Source organism: Bos indicus, chromosome 8 (genome assembly GCF_029378745.1).
Source record: "Bos indicus isolate NIAB-ARS_2022 breed Sahiwal x Tharparkar chromosome 8, NIAB-ARS_B.indTharparkar_mat_pri_1.0, whole genome shotgun sequence".
In the NCBI taxonomy this organism is placed as follows: Eukaryota; Metazoa; Chordata; class Mammalia; order Artiodactyla; family Bovidae; genus Bos; species Bos indicus.
Genome location: NC_091767.1, coordinates 90,730,130 through 90,742,957, shown reverse-complemented (window position 1 = coordinate 90,742,957; position 12,828 = coordinate 90,730,130). Strand labels below are relative to the sequence as shown.

Here is a 12,828-nt window from a genome sequence, read left to right as displayed (position 1 = left end):
TGGGGTGTGTCTTAGACTGCCATAAACCATAACAAAATATCACAGACTAGGTGGCTTACATAACAGACATTTTATCCTCACATTCTGGAGGCTTGGAGTTCAAGATCAATCCAGTGTCTGGTGAAGACTCTCTACCTGATTGCAGATGCTGTATTCACATGAAGCAGAGAGAAAGACAGCTTGGTTTCTTCCTCTTCTCATAAGGACACTAATCCCATCATGGGCCCCACCCTTACGACTTGTCAAAACCTAAGTGAAAGTGAAGTCTCTCAGTCATGTCTGACTCTTTGCGACCCCATGGACTGTAGCCTATCAGGCTCCTCCATCCAAGGGATTTTCCAGGCAAGAGTGCTGGAGTGGATTGCCATTTCCTTCTCCAGGGGATCTTCCCGACCCAGGAATCGAACCCTGGACTCCTGCATTGCAGGCAGACGCTTTACCATCTGAGCCACCAGGGAAGTTGGTGGCCCAATCACCACAGTTTAAAGTTTCAACATAGGAACGGACAGGCTTCACAGACATTTAATCTATAAAAGGGAGAGTCAAGAAAAGCTTTCCTGCAGAAGTGATCCCTGGGCTGAGATCTGAAGGAGAGGTCTAGGCACAGGAATTCATTCCAAGGAGAGGGTCCAGCAGAGGCATTGTTCCTGAAGCAGGATGGAACAGGGTCCCTTGGCAGAACTGAGAGGCTAGTGTGCACGGATCACAGAAAAGAAGAGAGAGAGGCAGGATGAATTTCAAAAGGTAGGGCTGGACCAAGCAAGGACGCTTTATTTGATAAAGGACCATATTGATTTTTTTTTCTTTAACTCAACAAATTTATATTGAGAATTTAATATATGTGAAGCACCAGCTAGGCACTAAAAATACAGCAGGGATGGTAAGCAAGATAGATATGACACTCACAATGTAAAAATAGTATGTGCTGATACAGGGAAGTAGGGACACATAATATCTGGAGGATGGGGAATAGCAAAAGACTTCCTAAAGGAAGTAAGGTTTTAAGCAGGACCTGAAAGAGAAATAAAGTAGACTTCAGCAAAGTGAAAACTGAAACACATAATTGTTATTGCAGTTTTAAGGAGCAGGTATGCAGACCAGGGGGCTTCCCAGGTGGCTCAGTGGTAAAGAATCCGCCTGCCAATGCAGGAGATGCGGGTTCAATCCCTGAGTCAGGAAGATTTCAAGGAAAAGGGAATGGCTACCCACTCCAGAATTCTTGCCTGGAGAATTCCATGGACAGAGGAGCCTGGAAGCCTGTAGCCCATAGGGTTGCAAAGAGTTGGACACCACTTACAGACTAAAAATAACAGAAAGTGTAGGCCTGGAGGCAAGAAAGAATACATTGTGTTGGATGAAGATGACAGAAGTTCAGGAGTAGCTAACGTCTGACTTCTACATATGTCATTAACATGTGTAGTAACTTACCTGCCATGTACGGTGATCATCTAGGGAGTGAGAGTAAAAATTTTAAAAAGGAAGAAGAAGAAGAAATAGGCCTAGTACACAACCATAAAGAGCTCCAGAATTTAGGGGATGGGAGAGAAAAAGAAGCAGGTGGAGCTGAGAAGGAGCAGCCAATGAGAATGGAAGAAAACAAGAGAGGCACTGCCATGCAAAGCAGATATAGAATATATTTCAAGATGGAATGTTGGGACATAAATATGCATTACTATTTACCAGAGCAAGGAAAATAAAAACTGAAATGAACACTGAATTCATTGGGAAGGAGGCCATCAGCATTCTAGAAAGAGCAGATACAGAGGAATGGTAGGAGTGGGAGCCAGATTGTGGTGGGCTGAGGGTGGCTGAACATGAGCGTAACAACCCATAAGAAAATGCACACTCTCAAATCAAAGCATACACACACATCATTTTTCATCTTTTAAATTGGCAAACATGAAATCTCTTTTTATTTGTTAAATTTTGCCAAGTCCTGGTAAACAGGGAGGAAAATAAGGACTCCTACATCATACTCATAAAGATTGTACACCTTGTGTGATGCGTTGAATTATGTCTCCCTAGGCTTCCCTTGTGGCTCAGCTGGTAAAGAATCTGCCTGCAATGTGGGAGACCTGGGTTCGATCCCTGGGTTGAGAAGATCCCCTGGAGAAGGGAACAGCTACCCACCCCAGTATTCTGGCCTGAAGAATTCCATGGACTCTATAGTCCATGGGGTCACAAAGAGTCAGACACGACTGAGTGACTTTCACTTTCCACTAAAAAGTTGAGTCAAGTCTTAAGCACCATTTCCTCAGAATGTGACCTTATTTGGAAAGAGGATCTTTGTAGATTTAACCAAATTAAGATGAGGTCATTAGGATGGGCCCTAATCCAATGACTACTGTCCTTATAGAAGAGGAAATCTGGACACAGTTGCACACAGAAAGAAGACCGTGTGAAGAGAGACAGGGAGACACAGGGAGAATTACACAGCCATAAACCAAGAAATGTCCTGGGTTACCAGAAGCTGGAACAGTCAAGAAAGGATCCTTTGTGTATAGGTTTCAGAGAAGGCAATAGCACCCCACTCCAGCACTCTTGCCTGGAGAATCCCACGGTGGAGGAGCCTGGTGGGCTGCAGTCCATGGGGTCCCTAAGAGTTGGACACGACTGAGCGACTTCACTTTCACTTTTCACTTCCATGCATTGGAGAAGGAAATGGCAACCCACTCCAGTGTTCTTGCCTGGAGAATCCCAGGGACAGAGGAACCTGGTGGGCTACCGTCTATGGGATTGCACAGAGTCGGACATGACTGAAGTGACTTAACAGTAACAGCATGGATCTGCCAACACCTTGATTTAGGACTTCCAGTCTCCAGTACTGTAAGACGATACATTTTTCTTGTTCTAAAACTTCCAGTTTGTGGCACCTTGCTATATAGCATCCTCAGCAAGCTAATACATCTTACAAACTATCTTCTCCAAGGGCAGTTTAGAAATATGTATCAAACAGACTGCTTAATAGGAAGGATCATTGTAATATACATAATAATGGAATATCAGGAAGCACTTAGGTCACAAATAAGAAACTGGCTGACGATCATAGGTTCCTTACCTGGAACATAACACCATGTGTTAAATACTTAAAATACTGTTCCAGAAGAAAACTAATGATATGGAAAATTTTTCACACATTTTTATATGAAAAAACAAGCTATATAAGGTCCATTATTATTCCAACTTTGTACTTCATGTGTACATTATGAATGATAATGGTGAGCATCAGAAGAGAGAGAAAGAACTGAATTTGCCACCCCCAAAGACATTTCTTTGGTAGAAGAATTATTTTAGGCTGCTAAGATTTAAGAAACAGCAGACACGGGAAAACCTCTAAAAACTGAATAGAAGTTACCCTTCTGTATGAGACTTTCACATTCATAAGGGAATCCAGTTGCAAGGATTCCTCCCTCTCAGGACTAGCAAGAGAAGGGTGGCTAATCTCTGCTGCTGCTAAGTTGCTTCAGTCGTGTCTGACTCTGTGCGACCCTATAGACGGCAGCCCACGAGGCTCCCCCATCCCTGGGATTCTCCAGGCAAGAACACTGGACTGGGTTGCCATTGCCTTCTCCAATGCATGAAAGTGAAAAGTGAAAGTGAAGTCTCTGAGTCATGTCTGACTCTTAGCGACCCCATGGACTGCAGCCTACCAGGCTCCTCTGTCCATGGGATTTTCCAGGCAAGAGTGCTGGAGTGGGGTGCCATTGCCTTCTCCAGCTAACTCTCTAGAGACTCTTATCAATGGAGAGACAAGAACTTAGATCTGCATGCCCACCATACCCCTTTCACTGGTTACTGTGCCTTTCCTGGTAAACCCTCCCCTCGTTAACCCAACCCAACCTCTTTCTTTTGTCTTAAGCTGAAAATGGTATTTAAGGTAATGGCTTGGGCCATTTCAGGGAATTACTTGGTTCTCCTGTATATTTCCATGTAGACAGGAGGTGTTATTAAACTTCTGTTTCTTTTTTCTTCTGTTAATCTGTCTTTCATTATGGGGAGGAAGGGTCTCAGTCAAAAAACTAAAAAGGCAGAGGGAAAATTATTTATCTTCTCTATGAGAACACAGTGATTTTTGTTTTCTTAATGTTTTTCTGATAATTCCACAGTAAACATAATCATGAAAATACTAATAATACCTTTCAAAAATATGTAATTAAGCTAATATACTTAATAATAATTATTTGGTTAACAAAAATAATGATACTTTCTATGTTTCAGCTCCCTCATTCACTGTTCTTGGCAAGTCCCTTGACTTTTTAAGCCTCAGTTTAATCACCTGTAAAGCAAGAATAAGAACTTTTTCATGTGGTTGTTGAAAAGATTGAAGAGATGATAGATATAAAGCACATTAGCACAGTGCCTGACAAATACTAAGTAATCAATAAATGTTAATGCCCGGCTCTTACAATTAGTTCACTAGGAATCAAAGATCTATGCCGCTTTCCAGGAAAGGCAGATCCCTGTGGGTTTTAAATGTTCACCATTTGGAATCACTGTAAGATGTCAAAGTATTTGTTTCATCAGCTGAGTACTAACACTCAGGGATCAGAAAGCTGGCACAGCAAAGTCCAGCAGTTCTTTTGTGTTCACACTACGACTTTCCTATAAAATTTAAATTTTCAATATAAAGACATTTCTAGAGAAGAAATGATAAAAGCTAAGCAGGTTACAAATGCTTGATTACTATAAGTGACAGCAGAAATATTACTGCAGCCATTTCCCATGTAACCCTTGCTGCTGCTGCTGCTGCTGCTGCTTAGTCGCTTCAGTTGTGTTGACTGTCTGCCATAGACAGCAGCCCACCAACCTCCCCCGTCCCTGGGATTCTCCAGGCAAGAACACTGGAGTGGGTTGCCATTTCCTTCTCCAATGCATGAAAGTGAAAAGTGAAAGTGAAGTCGCTCAGTCGTGTCCAACTCTTAGAGACCCCATGGACTGCAGCCTACCAGGCTCCTCCATCCATGGGATTTTCCAGGCAAGAGTACTGGAGTGGGGTGCCTCTCATCCTTCTCTGGTAACCCTTGCTATACTTCCTCAAATCATTTTACATGGTGAGAGCGATACGAAGTGTCTTTTTGCTCACATAGAATTCAACAATGGAAAAGTGTATTGCTGATTACTTAAGAAGGCTTCCCAGGTGGCTCCATGGTAAAGAATGTACCTGCCAATGCATGGAGATACAGGAGACACAGGTTCGGTCCCTGGGTTGGGAAGATCCCTTGGAGAAGGAACTGGCAACCCACTCCAGTATTCTTTCCTGGAGAATCCTGTGGACAGAGGAGTCTGGTGGACTACAGCCCATAGGGTCACAAAGAGCTGGACATGACTGAGCAACATACACAGGATTACTTAAGATGGTCTGATATAATCATTGTGAAAATTAGCAGTAGCTCAATGTTATAGAAGAAAATGCTGTGTTTCATTAAAAAAAAAAAAAAAGACTGATAAGCAAGATATAGATATTTGGATTCTTTTAACTCCGTACTTTTTCCTCCTGGCTGTTTCACTCACCTACCCCGAGGCCTATCTGATTCCCACAAGCGGAGAACAGATAGGAATTTCACAAGCAAATCAATGCTTTATTGGTCCTCAAAGTCACCTTCTTTAACTAGCTGCATCAGCAGTATTTCAGCAGCAATTCCTTGAAGTTTCCTGTCATCTCTAAATTTCATTAATCATTTCCATGGGGTTTGGGACAGGAGGATTGAAGGCAGGGAAATTTAGATGCTTCAGTTCTCATTTCAAATGTTACCAGTAAGGATCCTCTTCTGAGGCTTACTTGAAAAGCCAGGCATGTGTATCCCCAGGCAAATACTCAGAGTTGACAAAGACTTGGCCATAAGCTGCGCTCTCTGCTTAATGTCAGCCTCTCAGAGACAGAGATGAATCAGACTCTGTTATTGATGAGTCAAATTTCAGATAAAAGGAATGACAAATTATTTCATTTGTGGAAGAATGATTTACCTCAGAGAACAGTAACTAGACAATTCTGATAAAAATAATACCAATCTTGCTTGGAGAATAGATTAGAGTCAACGCTCAGGAACACTGCTGGGTTAATTTCTCTCTCTCCACTTCCCAGACAATCCAGTAAGTAAGACCTTAGAGGATTATTTACATAACATGTAATGACACTCCACATTAGTGTAAAGGTGGCTTTCTGTTCATTATGTCATATTTTCTGAGAATAAAGAACAAGTAAATTCAACCCAGTCTAAGTGGATTTTAGAGGACCATTGAAAAGAGACCTGGAGTCACAAAGCCAGAGTAAATAAAAGTGAAACCTGGAGCAGAACAAATATTTATTCTAGATTTACAAGCAAGACTTCTTGTGATAGAAACAGATGTGAGTTTTTAATCTCTTTTCCTTTTTTTTTTTTTTTCCTAATAGTCTCTGTGATTCTGGATCTCCTAAGTTACATGTATGAGACTTTTAGTAGGAAAATGAAGATAAGGATAAGAAAAGATCAACAGTATGACAGAAAAACATAAAAGAAAACAGGCATATAAATTATATTTTCAATTAAAACTTCCCTTCTCAAATGAAGGGTGTGCCAGCGAAACTTTACTTAATAGATTTTCTAAGATTTTTCTGTCATCATAAATAACAGGAACCTATTCTTGAATGTGGAAACAGTGGCTGACTTTATTTTTCTGGGCTCCAAAATCACTGCAGATGGTGATTGCAGCTATGAAATTAAAAGACGCTTACTCCTTGGAAGGAAAATTATGATCAACCTAGATAGCATATTCAAAAGCAGAGACATTACTTTGCCAACAAAGGTTTCCAGTGGTCATGTATGGATGTGAGAATTGGACTATAAAGAAAGCTGAGCGCCGAAGAATTGATGCTTTTGAACTGTGGTATTGGAGAAGACTCTTGAAAGTCCCTTGGACTGCAAGGAGATCCAACCAGTCCATCCTAAAGGAGATCAGTCCTAGGTGTTCATTGGAAGGACTGATGTTGAAGCTGAAATTCCAATACTTTGGCCACCTAATGCGAAGAGCTGACTCATTGGAAAAGACACTGATGCTGGGAAAGATTGAGGGCAGGTGGAGAAGGGGACAACAGAAGATAAGATGGTTGGATGGCATCACTAACTCAATGGACATGAGTTTTGGTGAACTCCGGGAGTTGGTGATGGACAGGAAGGCCTGGCATGCTGCAGTTCATGGGGTTGCAAAGAGTCAGACACGACTGAGTGACTGAACTGAACTGACTTGTTCTTGAATGTGTCCAGATTTGCACAAGCCCTGTTCTTCATGAGATAACATTTAAATTAGTCACCAAAGCCTCTGAACACTATGGGTATAGACTTTTGTGTGTGCCATGTAGTACAAGGAGTGTGGGCACCTGCCTGGGGATTTGTGACTACTGGCCTACTGTGTATGACTCTAACCAAAGTATATGAAGGCTATCCACACACTTTTGATCTACTCTGCAATTCAAACCTCTGATAACAGCAACAAACCTTGAGTCAGAATCTAAGATTTCTATGAGTCAGTATGGTTGATATGCTGATGCGCAGCCCAAATCACCTTCCAGGCAGGATTTATTGCCCAAGTGATCTGCAAACAAGCTCCAGCTGTTAGTACCTTCAGGGTCTTTTCAGCCATGGAGAGCCACCTGGCCCTGGTGTACACTCTTCATAGAGAAGCTGACATCGGGATACTAAGCAAGATGGGGCAAAAAGCCCCAGCCACTTTGACCCACTAAAGGAGAACTCAAAGGGAAATATCTATTTCAGAGTTGCCTACAGGCTTGGCTAAGACTTTGTCAGACATATATGGCAGTTTCTGACCTTTTTCCCTTGTCCAATCTTGCTTTCTCCCAATTCTTTCATAGGTGTTGATCCCTAATAAATCTCTTGCACTCCAAATTTGATCTTAATATCTGCTTCCAGAGAATCTAAGCCATGACATACATTGAGTACCCAAAAGTAAACGTTCTCAGGTATTCAAGAAAACAAGTAGACAAATTAATATGATATACCATACTAATTGATTAAAAGACAAATCACACATGATCAGCTTTTCAAAAAATCTAACGCTCTTTCATAACAAAGCACTCAACAAAACAGAAATAAAAGTGAACTTCCTCAACCTGATAAAAGGCATCTATAAAACATCCATAGCTAACATCATATTCCATGGTCACTGACTGAAAGGTTTCCCCTTAAGATCAGGAAAAGCAAATACTCTCACTACCTTTAGACAATATCATACTGGAGAGACTAGCCAGGACAATTAGACAAGAGAATGAAGAAAAAAACATTGAGATTAGAGAAAAAGAAATAAAAGATGTTAGTGAAATGAAGTCGCTCAGTTGTGTCCGACCATCAGTGACCCCATGGACTGCAGCCTTCCAGGCTCCTCCGTCCATGAGATTTTCCAGGCAAGAGTGCTGGAGTGGATTGCCATTTCCTTCTCCAGGGGATCTTCCCAACCCAGGAATCGAACCCGGGTCTCCTGCATTGCAGGCAGACGCTTTACCATCTGAGCCACCAGGGAAGCCAAATGAAAACCCTAAGGTGTCAGCAAAAATACCATTAAAACTAATCAGAAGATTCAGCAAAGTTGCAGAGTACAAGAGCAATATACAAAAATAAATTTTACTTCTATACACTGGGAGTGAACTATCCAAAATTAGAATTAAGAAAAAAATTTTTTATTAGCATCAAAAAGAATAAAATATTTAATAATAAAGAATAGAAGTATAAAACTTATACTCTGAAAACTAAAACAAAAATTGTTGAAAGAAATTAAAGAGGTAAATAGAAATATATTCCAATATTTATTAATCTGAAAACATATTAAGATTAATGCTGTTCTGTTTACAATAGCTAGGACATGGAAGCAACCTAGATGTCCATCAGCAGATGGATACATACACAATGGAATATTACTTAGCTATTAAAAAGAATGCATTTGAGTCAGTTTTAATGAGGTAGATGAAATTGGAGCCTATTATAAAGAGTGAAGGAAGTCAGAAAGAAAAATACCAATACAGTATATTAACACATATATACGGAATTTAGAAAAATGGTAACAATGACCCTATATATGAGACAGCAAAAGACACAGATATAAAGAACAGACTTTGGGACTCTGTGGGAGAAGGTGAGGGTGGGATGATTTGAGAGAATAGCATTGATATTTGTATATTACCATATGTGAAATAGATGACTAGTCCAAGTTCAATGCATGAAAGAGGACACTCCAAGCCAGTGCACTGGGACAACCCAGAGGGATGGGATGGGGAAGTAGGTGGGAGGGGGGTTCAGGATGGGGGACACATGTACACCTGTGGCTGATTCATGTCAATGTATAGCAAAACCCACCACAATTATAAAGTATTAGCCTCCAATTAAAATTAAAAATTTTAAAAAGAACTAATGCTGTTAATATGGTATTACTCCCCAAACTGATTTAATGCAATCACTATCAAATACTGTCAAAATTCAATCAGTGACTAAAATAATTTAATGTGATCGCTATCAAAATCCTAGGTGACTGCCTTGCAAAAATTTATAAACTGATCCTAAAATTTATATGGAAATGTAAGGGGCCCAGAATATCCAAAACAGCATTGAAAAAGTTGGAAGATACACATTTTCTAATTTCAAATCTTATGACAAAGCTAAAGAAATCAAGATAGTGTAGTATTGGCATAAAAATGGACTTAAAGATCAATAGACCAGAACTAAAAGCCTAGATATAACCACTTGCACTTATGGTTAGTTCTTTTTTGACAAGGGTGCCAAGACTATTTTGACAAGGGTGCCATGGAAAAGAGAACTGTGTTTTTAAAAACTGTGTAGGAACAAATCAATATCCATATTTATTGGACCCAACACCAAAAGCACAAGCAGCAAAAGAAAAAAATAAACTAGGCATCTTCAAAATTAAAAGTGTTTGGACTTTAAAGAATAAGAAAATGAAAAGACAATCTACAAAATGGGAGAAAATATTTCTAGATAATATAACTGATGAGACATATACTAGAAAATATAAAGAACCTAATAAAAAGACCATCCAATTTATAAATGGACAAGGAATCTAAATAGGTATCTATACAAAGAAGATATTTAAATGGCCAATAATTACATAAAAAGATGCTCAATATTATCAGCCATAAGGGAAATACAAACAAAAACCACAATGGGATACACCTTCATAACCATTTGGATGTCTATAATCAAAAACACATGTCATAAAACAAGAGCTGCTGAGGTTACAGCAAAACTGGAACCTTCATACTTTACTACTGCCAATGTAAAATGAAGTGGCTACTTTATAAAACAGTTTGGAAATTCCTCAAAATGTTAAATATAAAGTTTCTACATTACCCAACAAATTCATTCCTAGGTATATATGCAAGAAAAAAGAAAAGGTATATTTACACAAAAAGTTGTACACACAACACAGCACTGTTATTCTTAATAGCCAAAATGTGGAAACAATTCAAATATCTGTCAGCTGATGAGCAGAAAAATAAAATGTGGTATATCCATATAATGGGCTGCTGCTACTGCTAAGTCACTTCAGTCGTGTCCAACTCTGTGCAGCCTCATAGATGGTAGCCCACCAGGCTTCCCCGTCCCTGGGATTCTCCGATCAAGAACACTGGAGTGGGTTGCCATTTCCTTCTCCAATGCATGAAAGTGAAAAGTGAAAGTGAAGTCACTCAGTTGTGTTCGACTCCTTTTGACCCCATGGACTGCAGCCTACCAGGCTCCTCCATCCTTGGGATTTTCCAGGCAAGAGTACTTGAGTGGGGTGCCATCGCCTTCTCCATATAATGGGCTATTATTTGGCAATAAAGGTGATTTTTTTTTAAATGTATCTACAACATAGATGGTCCTTGAAAACACTATGCTAGTGGAAGAAGTCAAACACAAAAGGCACGTATAATATGATCCCATTTGTGTGAAAGGTCTAGAATAGGCAAATCTAACGAGATAGAAACCCAAGGCCTAGGGAGTGGGACCACGGAGCGAGAAATGAGGAGTAACTGCTAACACAGGGACAGCACTTCTTTTCGAGTTGCCGATAATGTTTTACAATAGATTGTGGTTGTGGTTATACAACTCTGTGAATACAATAAAAGCCACTGAGCTATATACTTTGAATGGTGAATTGCTTAGCACGTGAATTATATCTTAATAAAGATTTTTTTTTAAGAACACGGCTAGCAATAGAAAGCATGGAGGACTTTCACAGGATATGTTCAGGATATGTTTTATGTTCCCTGAATACTAAGAAGGTAATAATACCCTTAGGGTTCAGATCTAGATTAAGATGAAGCCAATAAAGCCACGCTGGTCCACTTCCGATGAGAGAAGGGGACCCCTCAGAATCCAGAGTGAGTTCTGGAGACAATCTAAAGAAGTGAGTCCACATATTATTATATATAAAACAGGTAATTAATAAGAACCTACTGTAGAGTACAGGGAACTCTACTCAATCCTCTGTAATGACCTATATAGGAAAAGAATCTGATTCATTTTGCTGTACAGTAGAAACTAACACAACTTGTCTATTAACAAACTATACTCCAATAAAAATTAATTTAAAAAATAAAAAAGAAGTGAGTCAACTTTATAGACTGCCCCAGTACCTCCAGCATCTCCTCCTTTTAAAAACTAATCCCAGCTTCCCTTTTTTAAGAGCCCTGTCTTTGACCCACTGAGAAACACCAGAATCCATTTCCCAACAGCTTTCAGGCAAAAGCACGTTAATTATGACTTTAACTTCAGTTTCAAATAGTAATTGAATTTTTTTTTCTTATCAAAAATTTTCTCCAATTCCCATAGTATCCTTTTGCCTTTTAATTTTGACTTAACTGTCTGGTTTTGAGTATTCATGTCTCTATGTTTAAGCTTATGAACACAGATGCTTTATCCAGCTGTGTGCTCTCTGGATGGATTTCACTCTTTCATCATTGACTTTCTACCTCCTTCACCTCCCTTCCAGGGTTCACAGGCAACCCAATGAATTACTCAAGTCACTTTTAGTTTTAAGTGGTAGAAATCCCTTAACCTACCTCTGGCTAAAAGAGAAAGGGAAATAACTTGGAAGGATATTCTCAAGTATCATTTTCTGTAACTGAAGAAATCGTTGAACAAATTGCAGGAACGGTACCACTGGACCTTAGGGAGGATTAGAACTGGGGATAGGAATGCCATTTGGACTTTCCATAACCCTGTCTCTTGTCTCTGCTTTTCTCTGTGAGCCCATGCCAGTCTCATGACAGTGGCGTCCTTCAAAGCAGAGCAGGGCCACCAGCAGTTCCTAAGCCTCCATATCAAAGTTTCCATATCACAGAGGTAGACCCTATGTTTTAATTTTAATATGAAAAATCACACACAAAATATAATACTGGTTAAGAAATCAGAATATAGCTAGCCCATGAGTTGCAAAGTAATGCTAAATCTAATCCAACCCAGAGAGAGGTTCCGCTCATGTGACAGGAGTTTTTGTTGTTAATGCTGTTTAATTTGAACATCTCCAGTTGGCCTCTGTCACACTCACTGATGTCATACTGCATGGCTGCCCTGAAAGAATTTGATTTGGTAGCCCAGTTTGGAATGAATTTATTAATGACAAACATTGGGCCATTTTCACCTCCCTATCCTCACGGACATAGGAGCCTAGTGGGCTGCAGTCCATGGGATCGCAAGATCAGACACGACTAAGCGACTAAGCACGGCACTTACTCAGTCCCCAGACCAATCCTCAAAGAAATTCGATCAAAAACTGAGGTGACTTGTAAAGAGGCCAATGGAATGTTGCAAAGTGAGTTGCCATATTCTGTACCAGAAAAAA

General features: G+C 40.0%; 1 protein-coding gene and 1 non-coding gene across 3 annotated transcripts in view; both read right to left on the bottom strand.

Annotated features, from left to right (window-relative positions):
- Positions 1 to 12,828, bottom strand: part of PLPPR1 (phospholipid phosphatase related 1) — a 307,644-nt gene that overhangs the window by 242,112 nt on the left and 52,704 nt on the right. The window lies entirely within an intron of this gene.
- TRNAC-GCA (transfer RNA cysteine (anticodon GCA)) lies at positions 8,440 to 8,511 on the bottom strand. Its single transcript has one exon. It is a non-coding gene; the product is annotated as a tRNA-Cys (tRNA).